The sequence below is a fragment of the Arachis ipaensis genome, chromosome B10 (assembly GCF_059453495.1).
Source record: "Arachis ipaensis isolate K30076 ecotype BB chromosome B10, ASM5945349v1, whole genome shotgun sequence".
Classification (NCBI taxonomy): domain Eukaryota; kingdom Viridiplantae; phylum Streptophyta; class Magnoliopsida; order Fabales; family Fabaceae; genus Arachis; species Arachis ipaensis.
In genome coordinates, this window is record NC_142435.1 from 53,659,992 (window position 1) to 53,675,144 (window position 15,153).

The 15,153-nt window shown below is 38.6% G+C and overlaps 2 non-coding genes across 2 annotated transcripts; both read left to right on the forward strand.

The window, feature by feature from the left end:
- The first annotated feature begins 1,196 nt into the window (after positions 1 to 1,196).
- Positions 1,197 to 1,304, forward strand: LOC148580066 (small nucleolar RNA R71). Its single transcript, XR_015896320.1, has one exon. It is a non-coding gene; the product is annotated as a small nucleolar RNA R71 (small nucleolar RNA).
- Positions 1,305 to 6,975: 5,671 nt separating this feature from the next.
- On the forward strand, positions 6,976 to 7,079 carry LOC148580067 (small nucleolar RNA R71). Its single transcript, XR_015899477.1, has one exon. It is a non-coding gene; the product is annotated as a small nucleolar RNA R71 (small nucleolar RNA).
- Positions 7,080 to 15,153: the final 8,074 nt, after the last annotated feature.

The following is a 15,153-nucleotide window of genomic DNA, read 5'->3' on the forward strand; positions in this document are numbered from 1 at the left end:
GGCATGAGGTTTATCCCTGAACCAAGGTCACACAGAGCCTTAAGATCATGGTGCCTATGGTGCAAGGTATTATGAACTTTCCAGGATCCTGTTTCTTCTGAGGCAATGTCAGTTGATCCAGATCACTTAGTTCATTGGTGAACAAGGGAGGTTCATCTTCCCAAGTCTCAATACCAAATAATTTGGCATTCAGCTTCATGATTGCACCAAGAAACTTAGCAGTTTGCTCTTCAGTAACATCCTCATTCTCTTCAAAAGAGGAATACTCATCAGAGCTCATGAATGGCATAAGGAGGTTCAATGGAATCTCTATGGTCTCTAGATGAGTCTCAGATTCCTTTGGTTCCTCAGAGGGAAACTCCTTATTGATCACTGGACGTCCTAGGAGGTCTTCTGCCTTGGGATTCACGTCCTCCTCTCCCTCTTTGGGTTCGGCCATTTTGGTTATGTCAATGGCCTTGCACTCTCCTTTTTGATTCTCTTCTGTATTGCATGGGAGAGTACTAGGAGGGATTTCAGTGATCCTTTTACTCAGCTGGCCCACTTGTGCTTCCAAATTTCTAATGGAAGACCTTGTTCCATTCATGAAACTCATAGTGGCCTTAGATAGATCAGAGACTAAATTTGCTAAGCTAGATGGATTCTGCTCAGAATTCTTTGTCTGTTGCTGAGTGGATGATGGAAAAGGCTTGCTATTGCTAAACCTGTTTCTTCCACCATTATTAAAGCCTTGTTGAGGCTTTTGATCCTTCCATGAGAGATTTGGGTGATTTCTCCATGATGGATTATAGGTGTTTCTATAAGGTTCACCCATGTAATTTACTTCTGCTATTGCAGGGTTCTCAGGATCATAAGCTTCTTCTTCATAAGAAGCCTCTTGAGTACTGTTGGATGCAGCTTGCATTCCATTCAGACTGAGAAATCATATTGACTTGCTGAGTCAATATTTTGTTCTGAGCCAATATGGCATTCAGAGTATCAACTTCAAGAACTCCCTTCTTCTGAGGCGTCCCATTACTCACAGGATTCCTCTCAGAAGTGTACATGAACTGGTTATTAGCAACCATGTCAATGAGTTCTTGAGCTTCTGCAGGCGTTTTCTTTAAGTGAATGGATCCACCTGCAGAAGTATCCAATGACATCTTTGATAGCTCAGATAAACCATAATAGAATATATCCAGGATAGTCCATTCTGAAAGCATGTCAGAAGGACACTTTTTGGTCAGCTGCTTGTATCTTTCCCAAGCTTCATAGAGGGATTCACCTTCTTTCTGTCTGAAGGTTTGAACATCAGCTCTAAGCTTGCTCAGCTTTTGAGGAGGAAAGAACTTGGCTAAGAAAGCCGTGACCAGCTTATCCCAAGAGTTCAGGCTGTCTTTGGGTTGAGAGTCCAACCACACTCTAGCTCTGTCTCTTACAGCAAAAGTGAAAAGCATGAGCCTGTAGACTTCAGGATCTACTCCATTAGTCTTAACAGTATCACAGATCTGCAAGAATTCAGTTAAGAACTGAAAAGGATCTTCAGATGGAAGTCTATGAAACTTGCAGTTCTTCTGCATCAGAGAAACTAGCTGAGGTTTCAGCTCAAAGTTGTTTGCTCCAATGGCAGGAATGGAGATGCTTCTTCCATGTAAATTGGAATTAGGTGCAGTAAAGTCACCAAGCATTCTCCTTGCATTATTATTATTTTCAGCTGCCATCTCCTCTTCCTGTTCGAAAATTTCTGATAGGTGCTTGCTGGATAGTTGTAATTTAGCTTCTCTTAGTTTCCTCCTCAGAGCCCTTTCAGGTTCTGGATCTGCTTTAACAAGGATGTTCTTGTCCTTGCTCCTGCTCATATGACAAAGAAGAGGGCACAGAAAAAATAATAATAATAGGGATCCTTTTTACCCAAGTATGGAGGTTCCTTTTAGGTGAGTGGAAGAAAAGGAGAAGAAAAGAGAGAGAGGGAATTTTCGAAAATTGTTTTTCAAAAATGGTTAGTGATTTTCGAAAATAATTTTTGAAAAGTGTTAGTAATTTTCGAAAATAAAAATCAAAAATTAAAATAATTAGTTAATTAAAAAGAAATTTTGAAAAAGAGGGAAGATATTTTCAAAAATTAGAGAGAGAGAGTTAGTTAGGTGGTTTTGAAAAAGATAGGAAACAAACAAAAAGTTAGTTAGTTAGTTGAAACAAATTTTGAAAATCAATTTTGAAAAGATAAGAAGTTAAGAAGTTAGAAAAGATATTTTAAAATCAAATTTTTGAAAAAGATAAGATAGGAAGATATTTTTGAAAAGATATGATTGAAATTAGTTTTGAAAAAGATTTGATTTTTAAAATCTCAATTAATGACTTGATTCACAAGAATTCACAAGATATGATTCTAGAACTTAAAGTTTGAATCTTTCTTAACAAGCAAGTAACAAACTTGAAATTTTTGAATCAAAACATTAATTGTTATGGTTATTTTCGAAAATTTGATATAAGAAAAAGATTTTTGAAAAAGATTTTTGTAATTTTCGAAAATAACTAAGAAAAATGAAAAAGATTTTATTTTTGAAAAAGATTTTGAAAAAGATAAGATTTTTAAATTGAAAATTTGATTTGACTCATAAAAACAACTAGATTTTAAAAATTTTTGAAAAAGTCAATCCATATTTTTGAAATTTTAAGAGAAAAAGGGGAAGATATTTTTTTGATTTTTGAATTTTTATGATGAGAGAGAAAAACAAGAAAAATGATGCAATGCATGAAAGTTATGGATCAAGACAATGAATGCATGCAAGAATGCTATGAATGTCAAGATGAACACCAAGAACACTATGAAGATCATGATGAACATCAAGAACACATTTTTGAAAAATTTTTAATGCAAAGAAAACATGCAAGACACCAAACTTAGAATTCTTTAATGCTTAGACACTAAGAATCCAAGAATGCATATGAAAAACAAGAAAAGACACAAAACATGCAAATGCAAAGATCAAACAAGAAGACTTACCAAGAACAACTTGAAGATCATGAAGAACACTATGAATGCATGATTATTTTCGAAAAATACAAGATGTACATGCAATTGACACCAAACTTAAAATCTGACTCAAGACTCAAACAAGAAACACAAAAATATTTTTGATTTTTATGATTTTCTAATTTTTTTGTATATTTTTTTTTGAAAATATTTGGGAAAAAGGATGTAATGAATTCATAGTTCTCAATCAACATCCTGGGAATTAGACATGGCTTAATAGCCAGCCAAGCTAAAACATGTTATATGAAACATTAGAATTCATTCTGAAAAATTTTGAAGAAAAATATATTTTTGAAAACATTTTTGTTTTTTATTTTTTTTTTTCGAAAACAAAGGAGAAATTTTTTGAAAGATTTTTGAAAAAATTTTTGAAAAGAAAACAAAAAGAAAATTACCTGATCTGAGCAACAGGATGAACCGTCAGTTGTCCAAACTCGAACAATCCCCGGCAACGGCGCCAAAAACTTGGTGGACAAAATTGTGATTACACTTTGATTATGTAAAATTCATTGCTCTTTCTTTCCCTGGCAATGGCGCCAAAAACATGATGCCAATACCATGGTTCACAACTTCGCACAACTGACCAGCAAGTGCACTGGGTCGTCCAAGTAATACCTTACGTGAGTAAGGGTCGAATCCCACGGAGATTGTTGGCTTGAAGCAAGCTATGGTCATCTTGTAAATCTCAGTCAGGCGGATAATAATTGATTATATAGTTTTCGAAAATGGAGAAGAAAACAAGGATAGAAATACTTATGTAGATCATTGGTGAGAGTTTCAGATAAGCGTGTAGAGATACTTTCGTTCCTCTGAACCTCTACTTTCCTGCTGCTTTCATCCAATCAGTCTTACTCCTTTCTATGGCTGGCTTTATGCAAGGGCATCACCGTTGTCAGTGGCTACATCCCCTCCTCTTGTGAAAATGGTCCAAGATGCCCTGTCACGGCACGGCTAATCATCTGAGGTTCCCGATCAAGCTGGAATAGGAGTCACCCTCCTTTTGCGTCTGTCACTACGCCCAGCACTCGCGAGTTTGAAGCTCGTCACAGTCATTCAATCATTGAATCCTACTCGGAATACCACAGACAAGGTTTAGACTTTCTGGATTCTCTTGAATGCCGCCATCATTCTAGCTTACACCACGAAGATTCTGATTAAGAGATCTAAGAGATACTCATTCAATCTAATGTAGAACGGAAGTGGTTGTCAGGCACGCGTTCATAGGGAATGATGATGATTGTCACGTTCATCACATTCAGGTTGAAGTACGAATGAATATCTTAGAAGCGAAATAAGATGAATTGAATAGAAAACAGTAGTACTTTGCATTAATCTTTGAGGAACAGCAGAGCTCCACACCTTAATCTATGGAGTGTAGAAACTCTACCGTTTGAAAATACATAAGTGAAAGGTCCAGGCATGGCCGAATGGCCAGCCCCTCTGATCTAAGAGCCAGGTGTCCAAAGATGATCAAAAGATCCCTAATACAATAGTAAAAAGTCCTATTTATAATAAACTAGCTACTAGGGTTTACAGAAGTAAGTAATTGATGCATAAATCCACTTCCGGGGCCCACTTGGTGTGTGCTTGGGCTGAGCTTGAATGTTACACGTGCAGAGGCTCTTTCTGGAGTTGAACGCCAGGTTGTAACGTATTTCTGGCGTTCAACTCTGGTTTGTGACTTGTTTCTGGCGTTTAACTCTAGACAGCACCTTAGAACTGGCGTTCAACGCCCTTTTACGTCGTCTAAACTCGTTCAAAGTATGGACTATTATATATTGCTGGAAAGCCCTGGATGTCTACTTTCCAACGCAGTTAGAAGCGCGCCATTTTGAGTTCTGTAGCTCCAGAAAATTCATTTTGAGTGCAAGGCAGTCAGAATCCAACAGCATCAGCAGTCCTTCTTCAACCTCTGAATCTGATTTTTGCTCAAGTCCCTCAATTTCAGCCAGAAAATACCTGAAATCACAGAAAAATACACAAACTCATAGTAAAGTCCAGAAATGTGAATTTAACATAAAAACTAATGAAAACATCCCTAAAAGTAGCTAGATCCTACTAAAAACATACTAAAAACAATGCCAAAAAGTGTATAAATTATCCGCTCATCAGTGACCTCTTTTCTCCAAGGAGTTGTGATGTTGTCTTCACATGCCTCTAGAGGTTTAGGTTCCTCCAACTTTTCCTTGAGTTGTGGCAATTGCTGTTTTCCTTGTTTATCAATTGAGGGGGTTTCAGAATGAACTGGCTGTGCTTCAGTGCTTGTCTCCTCCTTCAGTGTCTCCTTATCGTTTGTGCTTAGTTCCTTGTCCTCTTGATCTGTTTCTTGTGAGATTTTGAAGACATTGAAGCTAAGTCCTTCATCATGGATTCTCAATATTAGCTCCCCTTTCTCTACATCGATAAGTGCTCTGGCTGTAGCTAGGAAAGGTCTTCCCAATATGATTGGGTGAGTGTGACTTTCTTCCATGTCCAGAATGACAAAGTCTGTTGGGAGAAAGTACTTCCCAACCTTTAGCAACACATTTTCCACCACTCCTATTGCTTGCTTTTGAGTTTTGTCAGCCAGTCTGACAATGACATCTGTGGGCATTATCTCATTGATCTGCAGCCTCTTCACCAGGGATAAGGGCAGTAAGTTGATGCTGGCCCCCAAATCACATAGTGCTCTGTCGAACATATTTTCACCTATGGCACAAGGGATATGAAAACTTCCTGGGTCTCTTCTTTTTGTAGGCAACTCAGGTTGAATAAGGGCACTACATTCCTTGTTCATCACTATAGTCTGCCCTCCCTTGAGTGAGCTTTTCTTGGGAAGAAGTTCCTTCATATACTTGATGAATGCAGGCATTTGTTGAATTGCCTTGATGAATGGTATGTTAACATGCAGAGATGCAAACAAGTCTAGGAACCTTGAGTATATTCTCTTTCTCACAGCACCATTGAGCAGTTGAGGAAAGGTTGCATAGAGCTTCAGCAACTCTTGTTGTGACATTTCTGGTTCTTTGTTATCTCTATCCTCCTCCTTTATTGAGTTGTCTTCAGGTTGTTCGAGAAGTTTGCCTTGCTTGTCTTCAGCCTCTTGATCACTTGTAGTGACCATTTTGCAATCTTCCCATCTTACTTTCTTTGCTTCTCCTTTGGGGTTTTTCTCCGTGTCACTTGGGAAGCTATCTATAGGTTTGGGAATCTTATCAGCTAAATATTCCACCTGGAATTCCAGCTTCCTAATGGTCTCTCCCTGGTTCTTAATATTGGCTCGCACATCCTCTTTGAACACCTTATTTTCTTGAATCTCTTGGCATATTCCTTTAAGTAAGGCTTCAATCTTAGAGAGCTTGTCATCAATTGATGAGTGGTTCGGAGCAGATGTGCTGTTTTGGTTTTGATAAGTGTGTGGAGAAGTGTTGTTGTGGGGGTGTTGAGATGTCCTCTAGGTGAATTGCTGGTGAGCTGCATTGTTGTTGGAGTTATAACGTCTCTGGTCTTAGTTTTGATCTTGCTCACTTCCCCACCCAAAGTTTGGGTGGTTTCTCCATCCAAGATTTTAAGTCTTGGAGTATGGATCATAGTTTTTCCTTGGTGAATTCCCAATGTAGTTGGCTTGCTCCTGACTCCCCTCTGCTTCTTCATTCACTCCTTCTTGGATTGTTGATGAAGATGAGATTGCTGCTACTTGGTTCCTCTCCATCTTCTTGGTGAGGTCAGCTAGCTGCTGGGTAATGAGCTTGTTTTGGGCCAATAGAGCATCTACATTATTTAGCTCCATCACTCCTCTTGTGTTCCCTCTTTCAGAAGCATAGAAGTAGTCGTTTTCTGCTACTGTTTCAATAACATCTATGGCTTCCTCAATGGTCTTTTTCTTGTTCAAAGATCCTCCAGATGAATGGTCTACGGCCTTCTTTGATTCATAAGAGAGCCCTTCATAGAAAATGTGCAGCTGCACCCATTCGTTGAACATGTCAGGTGGACACCTCCTTGTTAAGTCCTTGAACCTCTCCCATGCTTCATACAGAGTCTCACTATCTTGCTGCCTGAAAGTTTGAACCTCAGCTTTCAGCCTATTGATTTGTTGAGGAGGGTAGAATCTTGCTAAGAATTTGTTCACCACATCCTCCCAAGTTGTCAAGCTCTCCCTTGGGAAGGATTCCAGCCACTTGGCTGCCTTGTCCCTGAGTGAGAAAGGAAATAAGAGCAGTCTATAGGCGTCAGGATGGACACCATTAGATTTCACTGTGTCACATATTCTCAGGAAGGTGGTCAAATGTTGATTGGGGTCTTCTTGAACACCTCCTCCAAACGAACAATTGTTCTGAACAAGGGTGATGAGCTGTGGTTTAAGTTCAAAGTTGTTGGCATGGATTGTTGGCTTTTGGATGCTACTTCCACAATTGCCTGGGTTTGGATTGATGTAGGAACCTAAAACTCTTCTATCCTCCCCAGCATGATTTGCTCCACCTCCTCTGCCATGGTTGTGAGTCTCTTCTTCATGATGATTTTCCATGTTTTCTTCCATGTTTGGTTCAAAGTATTCCTCAAAGTGTTCATCCTCTTCTTCAGCACCAACTACACGTTTTTCTTTTGCCTCCCTCCTTAGTCTAAGGAAGGTTCTCTCAGGTTCAGAATCAAAGGATGTTGAAGCCCCACTTCTTCTCCCTGTCATACAACCAACAAGTACAAGCAAAGAAAATAGGTGCAGACAGTATTTGTGTCAGAATTACTGTTAGTTGTGGGTGATGCAATATATCAAACAGTTAGTGGGTTAGCAAACAGAATTGAAAATAACAAAGAAAAACAAAAGAGTAGAGGGGGAAGGGAAGAAGTTTAACTAAAACAAAAAGTAAATCACTCAAACAGAAAATGAAATTCAAAAAATAAAAATGCTCAATCTAGTGATCTTCCAATTTAATCATTGTTGATGCACAATCAATCCCCGGCAACGGCGCCATAAACTTGATGCACGGAAAACTTGTCTCTCAACAATTCTCCCTTCGGCAAGTGTACCGAATTTGTCGTCAAGTAAAAACTCACAATAGAGTGAGGTCGAATCCCACAGGGATTGATTGATCAAGCAACTTTAATTAGAAGAATGTTCTAGTTGAGCGAATCCAGAATTTGGGTTGAGAGTTGCAGAAAATAAAATGACGGGAATGTAAATAACAGAAAAGTAAATGCTAGAATTAAAGGACTGCAAGTAAATGACTGAAAATAAATTGCAGAATTATAAATGGGAATGGTGGATTTGCTCATAAAAGTAAATGGCAGAAATTAAAGAGAATGGGTAAGATTAGAGATGGGGAGTTCATTGGGCTTAGGAGATGTAGCAATTCTCCGGATCAAGTTCATTTTCATCTCTTCCTCAATCAATGCACTGATTGATCTCCTTGGCAATCTTAAGTGATTGAATTACAATTTCTTGAAATTCAATCTCTCAAATCTTGATCAATAGCCAATTCCTTGGTCAATTGCTCATGAGAAGAGATGAAGTATGGTCACTGATTATACCACATGCATTTTCCAAATCAAGTATTGAGAGGGTTATAGTCACATACCCATCCAAACCCAATTTGGTCCAGCATGAGAAAGCATTTCTAGCTTGATCTATTCATTCCTCTTTCAAGGTTCAAAAGAGATCCAAGTTTGAGTAGCTTCTCTTCCAAGATAACTACTCAATTGGATGAAGATTGAAAGCTTTCAAGTAAAATCAAGAGGAAAGATAGAAGAAGAATAATGAAAATTAGTATTGATCCATCAAATTACAACAGAGCTCCCTAACCCAATGAAAGGGGTTTAGTTGTTCATAGCTCTTGAAAATGAAAACAAAGATGGAGAATACATCATAAAACTAGAAATTGCAAAGAAAGTAAAATACAGAGAGTAGTTCTCTTTTTTCCAGCCTCCAGTACTTCTTCTCAATTCAAAGCTACTCCTATATATACTACTCTTCTCAGCTTCTAGTGTGATTCTTCAAGTCTTGGGCCTTTGGATCTTGAGTTTGAAGCAGTTCCTTTCTTTATTTGGGCTTGGCTTTACTTGCAGAGAGAAAGTGCAAAGTGGGCGGAGACTTTAGTTCAGGACATTAGGGGTGTTAATATTTAGTGAGAATATAAGTTCAAGAACGTTAGTGACATTTAACATTGTCACTAACGTTCCAATGCACCCCTTTGCCTCACGTTAAAACCCACGTTAACCAGGTTAACGTGGCTTTTAACGTTGCCTTGTTAACCTTCGAGAACGTTAGTGACACTCAACATTGTCACTAACGTTCCAGTGTGCCCCTTCTTGCTTCACGTTAAAGCCCACGTTAACTAGGTTAACGTGGCTTCTAACGTGGCCCTTGCCATCCTTCGAGAACGTTAGTGACAATCAACATTGTCACTAACGTTCCAATGTGCCCCTAGGTCTCACATTAGAGTCCACGTTAACCTAGTTAACGTGGCTTCTAACGTGGCCATCTTTAGCCATCCCAACGTTAGTGACAATGTTGAGTGTCACTAACGTTGGCTCATCCTTCATTCCTCATCGTTAGCTTCCATGTTAACCAAGTTAACGTGGAAGTTAACGTGACTCTTGGGGGTTGTGTGGTTGCTTCAATGTTAGTGACAATGTTGAGTGTCACTAACGTTGTCGACAACTCTTTATCCTTTACGTTAGTTCCCATGTTAACCAAGTTAACGTGGGAGTTAACGTGGTACTTTGCACCATAGGCCAACGTTAGTGACAATGTTGAGTGTCACTAACGTTGGATTCTCTTCCCCCTTTAACGTTAGAGGCCACGTTAACTAGGTTAACGTGGCTTCTAACGTGGCCACTTATGAGTAATTGCCAACGTTAGTGACAATGTTAAGTGTCACTAACGTTGGCTCAACTTCTCTTCTCCACGTTAGAGTTCACGTTAACTTAGTTAACGTGACTCTCTAACGTGGGCATTGATGGCTTTTTGAGAGTGTTATTGGCAATCACTTTTCTCACCAATCTTGCAAGTTACCTCCCCTTTTCTTGCTTCCTTTTGGTCCTGAAATCAAGCAATAAAGTGCATCAAAGCTCTAGTCCAAGTCATGAGTAATGCAACATAATATTTGTCACTAAACTTATGCAAAATCCTCATGAAATTATGTAAAATGCACAATGTATGCTTGAAACTGGCCAAGATGCCCTGGCATCAGTGATCGACCCTATACACTAGAGCGACTAGAGCGGATACACTTCCGGTGAGGGTTCGATGCTCAATTCCTTGTTCCCGGCTTTCATGAGCTTTTCTTCTTGCGAGTCTATTTGAACTTCATTTCGATATTTGAATTGGTAGAGTTTGTGAGTCGTCATATGACATTTGCCCTACTTGCTTATATATGTTCTTGGAGGTTGATTTGCTTTTAACCAAGTAGGTAGAATCATATTGCATTTAGTTGCATGCACGTAGATAGGTGCATATAGTTTATTTGCATTGAATAAATGTTCATACCCTTTTCTTGTCCTTCTTTATTCTTAACATGAGGACATGCTTGGTTTAAGTGTGGGGAGATTTGATAAACCCCGATTTTGTGGTTTATCTTGTGCTTATTTTGGCGAATTTATCAACTTTTCTCACATTTATTCAATGAATTGGCATGATTTTGCAATTCTCTCTTGATTTGTGGTTAAATGTGAAAACATGCTTTTTAGGTCCTAAAATTGGTGATTTTAATTCACTTTAATTCCATTTGATGCGTTGATGTGTTTGTTGAGTGATTTCAGGTTTATAAGGCAAGTATTGGATGGAAGGAGTGAAGAAAAAGCATGCAAAGTGCGAGAACTCATGAAGAAATGAAGGAACCGTAAAGTTGTCAAGCCCGACCTCCTGATACTCAATCGACCATAACATGAGCTGCAAAGGTCCAAATGAGGCGGTTTCAGTTGCGTTGGAAAGCTAACATCCGGGGCTTCGAAATGATATAAAATTTGCCATATGTTGTCTGACGCATAGGGGCGCGCACGCGCAATATACGCGCGCGTGCCGATGGGGCACGTGGGTCCACTTTAGTGAAATCGCCCCCAGCGATTTCTGAAGTATTTTGGGCCCAATCCAACCCATTTCTGATGCTATTGAACCCAAGGATTGAGGAGGGAATGAACCAAGAAGTCATAGTTTAGTTTTCATCATGTTTTAGGGTAGAATTCTAGAGAGAGTGATGAGCGGATAATTTATACGCTTTTTGGCATTGTTTTTAGTATGTTTTTAGTAGAATCTAGTTACTTTTAGGGATGTTTTATTAGTTTTTATGTTAAATTCACATTTCTGGACTTTACTATGAGTTTGTGTGTTCTTCTGTGATTTCAGGTATTTTCTGGCTGAAATTGAGGGACTTGAGCAAAAATCAGATTCAGAGGTTGAAGAAGGACTGTTGATGCTGTTGGATTCTGACCTCCCTGCACTCAAAGTATATTTTCTGGAGCTACAAAACTCAAAATGGTGCGCTTCTAATTGTGTTGGAAATTAGACATCTAGGGTTTTCCAGCAATGTATAATAGTCCATACTTTGAACGAGTTTAGACGACCTAAAAGGGCGTTGAACTCCAGTTTTACGCTGCTGTCTGGAGTTAAACGCCAGAAACAAGTCAAAAACCAGAGTTGAACACCAGAAATACGTTACAACCTGGCGTTCAACTCGAGAAAGAGCCTCTGCACGTGTAACATTCAAGCTCAGCCCAAGCACACACCAAGTGAGCCCCGGAAGTGGATTTATGCATCAATTACTTACTTCTGTAAACCCTAGTAACTAGTTTAGTATAAATAGGACTTTTTACTATTGTATTAGACATCCTGGATTGTATTTTTGATCCTGTGATCACGTTTTGGGGGCTGGCCATTCGGCCATGCCTGGACCTTTCACTTATGTATTTTTAACGGTAGAGTTTCTGCACTCCATAGATTAAGGTGTGGAGCTCTGCTGTTCCTCAAAGATTAATGCAAAGTACTACTGTTTTTCTATTCAATTCAACTTATTCTGCTTCTAAGTTATTCATTCGCACTTCAACCTGAATGTGATGAACGTGACAATCATCATCATTCCCTATGAACGCGTGCCTGACAACTACTTCCGTTCTACCTTAGATTGAATGAGTATCTCTTGGATCTCTTAATCAGAATCTTCGTGGTATAAGCTAGATTGATGGCAGCATTCATGAGAGTCCGGAAAGTCTAAACCTTGTCTGTGGTATTCCGAGTAGGACTCTGGGATTGAATGACTGTGACGAACTTCAAACTCGCGAGTGCTGGGCGTAGTGACAGACGCAAAAGGAGGGTGAATCCTATTCCAGTATGATCGAGAACCTCAGATGATTAGCCATGCTGTGACAGAGCATTTGGACCATTTTCACAAGAGGATGGGATGTAGCCATTGACAACGGTGATGCCCTTACATAAAGCCAGCCATGGAAAGGAGTAAGACTGATTGGATGAAGACAGCAGGAAAGCAGAGGTTCAGAGGAACGAAAGCATCTCTATACACTTATCTGAAATTCTCACCAATGATATACATAAGTATTTCTATCCTTATTTTATGTTTACTTATTATTTAATTTCGAAAACTCCATAACCTTTTGATATCCGCCTGACTGAGATTTACAAGGTGACCATAGCTTGCTTCATACCAACAATCTCCGTGGGATCGACCCTTACTCACGTAAGGTTTATTACTTGGACGACCCAGTGCACTTGCTGGTTAGTTGTATCAAAGTTGTGAATGAAAAACGATTTATTAAGACGCGCGCGCGCCGATGGGGCACGTGGGTCCACTTTAGTGAAATCGCCCCCAGCAATTTCTGAAGCATTTTAGGCCCAATCCAACCCATTTCTGATGCTATTGAACCCAACGATTTAGGAGGGAATGAACCAAGGAGTCATAGTTTAGTTTTCATCATGTTTTAGGGAAGAATTCTAGAGAGAGAGGCTTTCTCCTCTCTCTAGATTTTAGGGTAGTTTAGGTTTAATTTTCTTAAATCCAACTTTTAATTCTTGTTTTAATTTAGTTTTTCCTTTTAATTTTTTGTTGCTACTACTCTATTCTTCTTAGTTCTCTTGTCAATTTTACTTTTATGTCTCTTTTAATGTTCATGAGCCCTTTGTTGGATTTGGATCTTTTCTTTAATGAAATTTAATGTTTGATGTTCTTTTATTAATGATTTGAGTTGTTGATTTACTTTTCTTGCAATTGATAGTTGGTAGATTTTATTATTTTTGCACATTTACCATACTTTCCCTTTGTACCCACCAAGTGTTTGACAAAATGCTTGGTTGGGCTTTAGAGTAGATTTTGAGCATTCTTGGCTTGGAAAGAGTAAGTGGGCAATATTGAGTCATGAAAACCCAACTTATGTTGGTGATCTAGAGTTTTTAGCTAATATTGTTTCCATTGATGCTAATGTTTTGCTAATTTAATTAGTAAGTTGATTAGGACTTATGGATTGAGATTAGCTAGTCTTATTAGACTTTCTCTCATGGAGGATAATATGATACCTTCTTCCAATGTTGGAGATGACGTAATAAGATAAATTCTTGTTATTATTGTGGTATGATTGATTAGTCTTGTTTGACTTTCTCCTTATTTGTTGGAGTTGACTAAATAAGATGAATTAATTATTGCATGACTAGGATAGAAAGCCTATGATCTCAACACTTGCCATGAATGTCTCTCTTTATTACTTGCTTTCATTAGTTACTTGTTTAAATTACTTTTCTTGCCGTTTATTTTCTTGCCCAATTATCAACCAAACCTCCCATTACCCCTTCATAGCCAATAGTCATTCACTTCATTGCGATTCCTTGTGAGACGACCCAGAGTCTAAATACTTCGGTTAATTCTTATTTGGGGTTTGTACAAATCATAGAAAGCATGATTAGAAGAGAATTGAGTGATCGACCCTATACACTAGACCGACTAGAGCGGATACACTTCTGGTGAGGGTTCGATACTCAATTCCTTGTTCCTGGCTTTCATGAGCTTTTCTTCTTGCAAGTCTATTTGAACTTCATTTTGATATTTGAATTGGTAGAGTTTGTGAGTCGTCATATGACATTTTCCCTACTTGCTTATATATGTTCTTGGAGATTGATTTGCTTTTAACCAAGTAGGTAGAATCATATTGCATTTAGTTGCATGCATGTAGATAGGTGCATATAGTTTACTTGCATTGAATAAATGTTCATACCCTTTTCTTGTCCTTCTTTATTCTTAGCATGAGGACATGCTTGGTTTAAGTGTGGGGAGATTTGATAAACCCCGATTTTGTGGTTTATCTTGTACTTATTTTGGGGGATTTTATCAACTTTTCTCACATTTATTCAATGAATTGGCATGATTTTGCAATTCTCCCTTGATTTGTGCTTAAATGTTAAAACATGCTTTTTAGACCCTAAAATTTGTGATTTTAATTCACTTTAATTTCATTCGATGCCTTGATGTGTTTGTTGAGTGATTTCAGGTTTATAAGGCAAGTATTGGATGGAAGGAATGAAGTAAAAGCATGCAAAGTGGGAGAACTCATGAAGAAATGAAGGAACAGTAAAGTTGTCAAGCCCGACCTCCTAGCACTCAATCGACCATAACTTGAGCTACAGAGGTCCAAATGAGGCGGTTCCAGTTGCGTTGGAAAGCTAACATCTGGGGCTTCGAAATGGTATAAAATTTTCCATAATTATTTTGACGGATAGGGGCGAACACGCTCCATGTACCTGCGCGCGCCAATGGGGCACGTTGGTCCACCTTAGTGAAATCGCCCCCAGCGATTTCTGAAGCATTTTGGTCCCAATCCAACCCATTTCTGATGCTATTGAACCCAAGGATTGAGGAGGGAATGAACCAAGGAGTCATAGTTTAGTTTACATCATGTTTTAGGGTAGAATTCTAGAGAGAGAGGCTCTCTCCTCTCTCTAGATTTTAGGGTAGTTTAGGTTTAGTTTTCTTAAATCCAACTTTTAATTCTTGTTTTAATTTAGTTTCTCCTTTTAATTTCTTGTTCCTACTACTCTATTCTTCTTAGTTCTCTTGTCAATTTTACTTTTATGTCTCTTTTTATGTTCATGAGCCCTTTGTTGGATTTGGATCTTTTCTTTAATGAAATTTAATGTTTGATGTTCTTTTATTAATGATTTGAGTTGT